The 7,188-nt window shown below is 40.3% G+C and overlaps 1 long non-coding RNA gene across 1 annotated transcript; it reads right to left on the bottom strand.

The window, feature by feature from the left end:
- Nucleotides 1-1,330: 1,330 nt before the first annotated feature.
- On the bottom strand, nt 1,331-2,449 carry LOC309688418. The gene is made up of 3 exons (XR_014271073.1): nt 1,959-2,449; nt 1,739-1,842; nt 1,331-1,636 (listed from the first exon to the last, which is right to left on the bottom strand). It is a non-coding gene; the product is annotated as an uncharacterized lncRNA (long non-coding RNA).
- Between the last annotated feature and the right edge of the window lie 4,739 nt (nt 2,450-7,188).

Raw genomic sequence — 7,188 nt, 5'->3', positions numbered from 1 at the left:
AAAAGAAAATTTAGAGTCAGAAAACCTCTGAATGAATATTAAAAGTTCAAATTCTTCTAATTGAAATGAACTTAAAAGATGAACAAAAATTCTGGAGAAAATACAAACTTTAATATACAGCATAATGTTTTTCAGACATATACACATGTGTATATCATGTTTAATAGTATTACATACATCAATTTGTTTTGTATGTCATAGAAAATAACATAAAAAATCTTAAGTCATATTTTACAGCTTCTTTCTGAAAAGGACTAGTAGAATAAATAAAAATAACTAAATTAAATAACTAAATAAAAAAATAATAAGCAAGATATGAAATACATGAAAATTCAACTTTTAAAACCACAATCCTGAACCTTTAAATTGTGTTGGTTTCTTAGAACATGGCTGAACAGCTGTTTCTATCGGTCTACTTAATCTGTCTACACATCTTTTTATTACTCATTCTTCTTTATGTTTTAATGTAAACAGAGTCCACACAGTGGTAAAAGAGAACTGTATAGAGATTTTTGAGTAAAGTCAAATGAAAGCGTAAGGTGGTGACACAGTTTAACACATGCAAATAATCAAATAAACACATTAGTCCTTTTTGTGAACATGGATAAATAAGTATCAATACAGCATTGTTCAGCCATGCCACTAAATGCTTTTTTACACATTGTTTTAACCTGGGCTCAGACACAAAGTCCCAAAATTAGTTAGTCCCTGACTTTGAGTTGTGGTTATGACTAATTATTATACACAAGGCTTTATCTATCTGAACTCTAAGGACACAAATATGAAAAAAAAAACCTATACTTACCAGCTGATACCCCACACTACACACTAGGTGTGCCATGTGACCTGAAACTTTGGTACAAAATCATCATAATCATTCTGTTAACACTGTTTTTTAACGCTGTTTGTGTTGCTGTTCAGCAGTTTAAAATGTTTTAGATTGGATTACATGGAATGAATTTGAATTTTCTTGGGGGGTTTTGTGTGTGTTTTGTTCTTAGCAGATTTTTTCTTCCATACTGTTGAATTCCAGTTACCACATTTCTGGTCATATGACATCCCGAGTGCCCACTTAAAAAAAATCCCCACAGTTAATTCAACATTAGAACAAAATAAAAATATCCATCCATCCATCCATTCGCTTCCGCTTATCCTTTCCAGGGTCGCGGGGGGCGCTGGAGCCTATCCCAGCTGTCATAGGGCGAAAGGCGGGGTACACCCTGGACAGGTCGCCAGTCTGTCACAGGGCCAACACACAGGGACAGACAACCATTCATACTCACATTCACTCGCACATTCACACCTAGTGACAATTTGAATTAATCAATTAACCTATCCCCACAAATAAAAAAATAAAAATATGTTAAAGAAAAAAAGGTTTGCTCTGTGATGAAATACTAAATAAGCATACATTGTACAGAGCACTAACAATGACAACAATCCTTTAGCCTGTTGATCAGAGAGAGGCAGTCATTATGTCCATTTAAAACCTGTAATCACAGAGCACATCGTTTCTGTGAAACTATAAAGTCCCATATGATCCTCATCATGTCCAGTGACTTCAGAGTGGATCCTCCCTGTCATCCGGCCAGTGTTTGATGTGTGGCAAGCAGCACAGAAGCAGGATAGCTGAGGACTTTAAAAGAAGAGCAGAAAACAGGAATATGTAGTTGTAAATGTAAATATCAGTGATACTTGTCTTGTCAAAGGGAATAAAATAATGAAAATGTTAACTTACACACTCATTTAGAGAGGATCTTGACACTGCACAGAGGAGGCACAGTCAGTCTGACAATGATGGTGATCTCCAGGGATGTTTTCCTGCAGCAACATTCCTGCCAACTGGCCATATGATCCAGAGTAGTGGGTTTGTAATAAACAGAAAGGTGTATATGTTAGGTAGTGTGCACTCAGAGCTGGTCCTAAGAAACAAACACATCCTGTAATAAACTGAATACCTGTAGTAGTGCTGCTGCAAATATGAAGCCCTTCTATCATGAGTGGTTTCAAAGAAGGTGTTTTGGAGGCTCAGTCACAGAAACTGTGCCGTCTGTTCAGTCCTGAGTGTCTCAGCTCTGAAGGGGATGGATCACAGAGGGAAACACCTGAGTACAGACATTACAATACACTCTAACACTCCTAAGGTCAAGTGAAAACACAATTTAAACACTTCACAAAGAATGAATACATGTTTTCATGGAAATTATGTCATTAACCCTTTTTGTTGTGAGTAAATCTCACCGGCTGCTTGTGGGACAAGCTAGAAGGAGGACTTATCACAGAATCTCTCCTGTGCTCCAGATGTGAAGTCTCACGCTCTGATCGTATGGCGATGAAGATGGTGATGATGAAGTTTCTCTGATCTGTGGCATTACAGTTTCTGGCTGCTATGTGCTTCACATTGTTGGATTTTACATGTGAAGCTTGGAGAAGACACAGGAGGACTGTGTCTTGCTTAAAAAAAAAAGAAAGAAAAAAAAAGGAAACCTAACAGGAAAGGAACCCCCCCCCCTCAACTCCCACCGTACCCTCCCCCCCCCCTCCCACTCAACTCCCCAACCTCACACCATCCAATGTCTATACAAATGTAGGGTATCAGCTGGTAACAGAAAGCAAGTGTAACATATGCACTACATATGTAACACTGCTGAAACATTTCTGGCCAGAAATGTGCAGTTATCAACCCAGACCCACCCTGATGATTGCACTGGCCAGAAACATGATAAAAGCTCATAAAAATTTATGTTTCATAGTAAAATTGGTCCAAAAATATAATCGTATACTTTTGAAAAAGTTTAAAGTTTATAACAAACCAAAATAATAACATTTTTGTAAATAGTATTTCAAAATAGAGGCACACATAAAGTGGCTTAACTGTCATTATTGCTGTAATTAGGTTTGTTTGTTTGTTTGTTTGTTTGTTTTTTTAAAAAGCAACCTTTAGTCATTATTGTTCTCTCAGAAACAATGAAGAAGCTGTTGAACATTTATGTGTTGTGTAGGCAATCCTCTGGTCCACCCTCCCTCCCTCCCAGCCACAGTGAGACTGGGGCAGCCTGGCAGGATGTTGAAGCCTGGCTGCAGAGAGGATATGCCTACACTATTCATTTTAAACTGCTATATTTGATTTTTCTGACATTTATAGGTTACTGTTAGTGAATTTTAGATTTTCTGTAATAAATAAAATTGTCATCTTTTACTGATATCATTACTTAATTCATGTAATTGTATTTTATGTAAACAATTCAAACATTATACTGCAATGCAGGGCGTCAACTTTTAAATATCGCTCTACTTTATGTCTGTGAAGGTTCTCAGTCATCCAGGTCATCGTAGTCAAAGGAGCTTGCAAAGAAAAGCGTCTGGACTTCTTTCTGGAGTTCAAGCATCGCTCTACTTTCTTAAGTCATTCAAAAATATAGATATTACTTACTGTATTCAAAGATCTAGATCATGAATCATCACAGGACAATACACAGTATACTGGGTCATGGTAACTATGGTAGGTCTTCATGACTCCAGAATGGAGACATCGATCTGACTGAGAAATGAAAATTAGGTCAAGCAGTGTGTTCTTCTCTGTGGTAGGGGCAGTGATGACCTGTGCGTATCCCCTAGACTCAAACAGCTCCAGGATTGGTTTGTTTGCACTGGATAAAACATTCTCATTAAAATCACCACAAACTATGATGGGATGACAGTCCATGATCTCCAATGAGTCTAATAGGCTTACCAGGTTTTTCAGGAATGGCCTCAGAGTGTAGTCTGGAGGTCTGTATACAACTGCAATCAGAGCACTGACTGGTGCTTCAACCTTTAAAGCCAGAAATTCAAGGTCAGTTACATTATGGATGTACTGTTTTTCATGCACTTGAATGTCACTTTTCACATAAACAGCAACTCCACCACCACTTCTGTTTGCCATCTGGGGAAAGTTTGTGTAGGACAGGTGTCTGTTGCGTTTGAACAAATTGTAATTTTCCAAGTGGAGACTCTCTGCGACAAAAGAGCCCCGCAGGTGTGTTTCTGTTAGGCACAAAACATCTGCTAGACACAATTCATGGTGACTTTTGATGTTATTAATGTGAGCTGGCAGTCCCTCTGTATTATGATGAACAATGGTGAAAACCTCTGACCTGCTCAGTGTTTGCCTCACGTGTAGAAGAGGCATCATGTCATCAAGGTTGGCTTGTCTCATGTTCTCAAGCGCTGCAGTGATTTCTGGGTTGGTGAATATTTTTTTCTCCTCCATATCAAGAAGATACAGTCCACTGAGAGACGTCACTCTACTGACAGCTACGTAGGCCATGCCGGGCTCAAAAATGCTCTTAAGAGAGACAACAGCTGATGTAGTTGTCATACCCTGTACCTTATGTATTGTACATGCAAAGGCCAGCTTCACTGGGAACTGTCTTCGTACCACTCCTTTCTGCTTCAGATTCTCCTCTGCTCTCTCAATGTACACCATGTCGTCTGCTGGTGTGCGGTTATTCTTTCCAGATGTCTCATTATCCATTTTAAGTCCAAGCTTGATGATGTGTTGGTCGTTTTCAGAGTGAACTACTCTAAGTAGTTTTCCAAAAGCTCCATTAACCAAACCATTTTGTATGTCAATGTTTCTGGTGAGCATGACACGAGCTCCTTCTGCAACTTTCAGTGTGTCTGGTAACTCGTTTTTACCTCCTTTCAATGGTCTGTCTTGAAGTGCCATTCTGCCAGTTCTAGGATCTTTTCTATAATCATCTGCATGGATGTCAATGATATGAGTGTGGAGCAGAGCCAGTGTTGCAGAGTTGTGTGCATCCACTTCTTTATTAGTTGCAAAAATGTGCAACGCATCAGTTGGACAAAGGGCTGGTTCAGTTATGGCCTGTGACAACAAATTTCTATCTGCTTCGCAAAGCTCATCCAACTTTCCTTTCACACGAATTCTGTTCAGCATCTCTGCAAAGACAACATCATCTTTCTGACGCATAATCTCAGTCAGAGTGATCATCTGAAAATGCTCCCGCCACAGGTCGATCTCAGACGGGTCGTGCACACAGAGAGGTTTAGACTGTCGCACTGGGGGTAGCTGATAGAAGTCTCCGACAGCAATGACTGACATGCCTCCAAAGGGTCTCCGAGTCCCTTTGATCTGTTTGAGTCTTGCATCTACATATCCAAACAGATGTCTTGACACCATAGACACTTCGTCAATGACGATTATTTCAGCATTCAAAAGTTCTGATCTGACTTCATCCAGCTGATTGCCAAGTCCCTGAATGGGAGGTTTTAAGCTTCTAGGCAGCTTGAGAAGAGAATGCAGTGTTGTTCCAGAAATGTTAAAAGCTGCAGTCCCAGTGAAAGCAGTTAACAGGACAGTGGGTTTTGATATGTCAACGTCGTCTGCATATCTGGGCACTTTGCTCAGTATCTTAGATGCTTCTGAGTAGATGCATTTGATAAGATGTGATTTTCCTGTTCCAGCACCACCATTAATATAAAAGAAAAACTGCTCTGGATTTAGAGCACAGACTCTTTTAATGCACCAGTCTCTAACTGCATAAAATATGCAGGCTTGCTTCTTATTCAGATTTTGAAACATCTGACGTAACAATGTGGGATCAATAGCAGGGGGTTCCCTGATGGCTCTGACTTCTGTTGAAGCATCAGCCTGACGGCTGTAGTCGGGCACATCTTCCTGTTCATTTTCATTGTCTCGCTCTCTTTCTTGTTCGACAAGTGGCAACCTTACGAGATCTGATTCAGGTGCCAGATTACACCATTCGTCAGTCACACCTCTGTTCTGCTCATATTCCTCAACAGCGCTCTCGATCTCCTCACTGTTTTTCTCATATTTTTCTCTGTTTCTTTTGACAATGTGTTGCACGTACTCAAGATGGTCAGTACCTGGTAGCTGTACACAGCCAGCACCATAGAAAGCCTGATAGGTTGGCAACGATGGTGTTTTCAGTTCGTGGTCTGAACGATGAGGAAGGTACAGTTTAAGCAGTCTTCCGTAATATTGCTCTGGATGTTTTTCTTGTGAGCAGCGGTGAAATCTGATGATAGCAGGCTTATTGTTTTTGCGCCTTTGCACAAACCCCATCTCATTGAGAAGGGGCAAAACATCTTTACCTTTTTTCTGTTGGCCATAGACAATCCTGCAAGTAGCAGCAAAGTCTGCCATGCACATCTCCTCATACTCTGGTGTTTCAGGTCTGGCTTTGTATTTGTCATTCAAAGATGTCATCCAAACATTGGAAGACTCAGGTGTTGTGTTGTCCAGAACTGACAGGGGACGACTCATTTTCACAGGATTATCATCAGTTGGAATGAATATTACAGCACGTGAGCATTGCTTCATGTGAAGACCACATGCACGAGCAACACACTCCTGTGCACTGATCTCTCGCTTCTTTGAATATGCCTGCATGACGGCTCTCATTTCATCGCACTCATTTACACTGTCCTTATGGGAGTTCTCAATGACAGTTTTCAGGTACTCAGATAGCCCGCCCTCTTTTTTTGATATATATTTCATTAAATAATTTGCAGCACCAAAAGCATCTAAAACAAAGCTTATGTCGATATTACTGTTCCAGGCTTCAAGCAGATGTGGATTATAGCCGTTTATCCAAGAGTCTTTTGGATCACGCTTTAGTATGATCGTACTCCTCATGTTCATTTTATTCAGGTATCTCTCATATTCTGCATGTGTCAACTTGCATCTTTCCAAGAGCTGCTCTAAACTCATGGAAGCAGTTTCAGGTTCATTCAGCAGCTGGTTCAGTGGTCTGAGCTTGTTCTTTGCCGTTTCTACTTCCAGTGCATCATCCTCACTGGGTCTTGTGATCATTGTCTCATTGCAGGGTGGTTTGGGAAAACCAAAACGGCACCCGGAGCTTAAACTCCTAAAGCACGTCTTTGTGTGGTTCTTACTGTGTTTTTGCACTTCTGTTACTTTTTTGTACAGTTCAGGTTGTTTATGTGGATCAGGCAGCTGAGCTGTGATGTATTTGTTTATAAAATCAAGAACAGTTTGCTCATCATCCTCCTCAAACACAGGAGCACCTTCTACCCACAGGAGGCAGTGTATGTGTGGGCTTCCTCTGTGCTGAAACTCAACTCTGTAAAAGTAGTCAATGACTTTGCCAAGTGGCTCTGCGGGAGATAAGAGTAAATCTCTGAATAATGCTTCAACTC

The sequence above is a fragment of the Aulonocara stuartgranti genome, assembly GCF_965226115.1.
Source record: "Aulonocara stuartgranti genome assembly, chromosome: 14".
Taxonomy (NCBI): domain Eukaryota; kingdom Metazoa; phylum Chordata; class Actinopteri; order Cichliformes; family Cichlidae; genus Aulonocara; species Aulonocara stuartgranti.
This window is presented reverse-complemented; position numbering and strand designations above follow the sequence as displayed.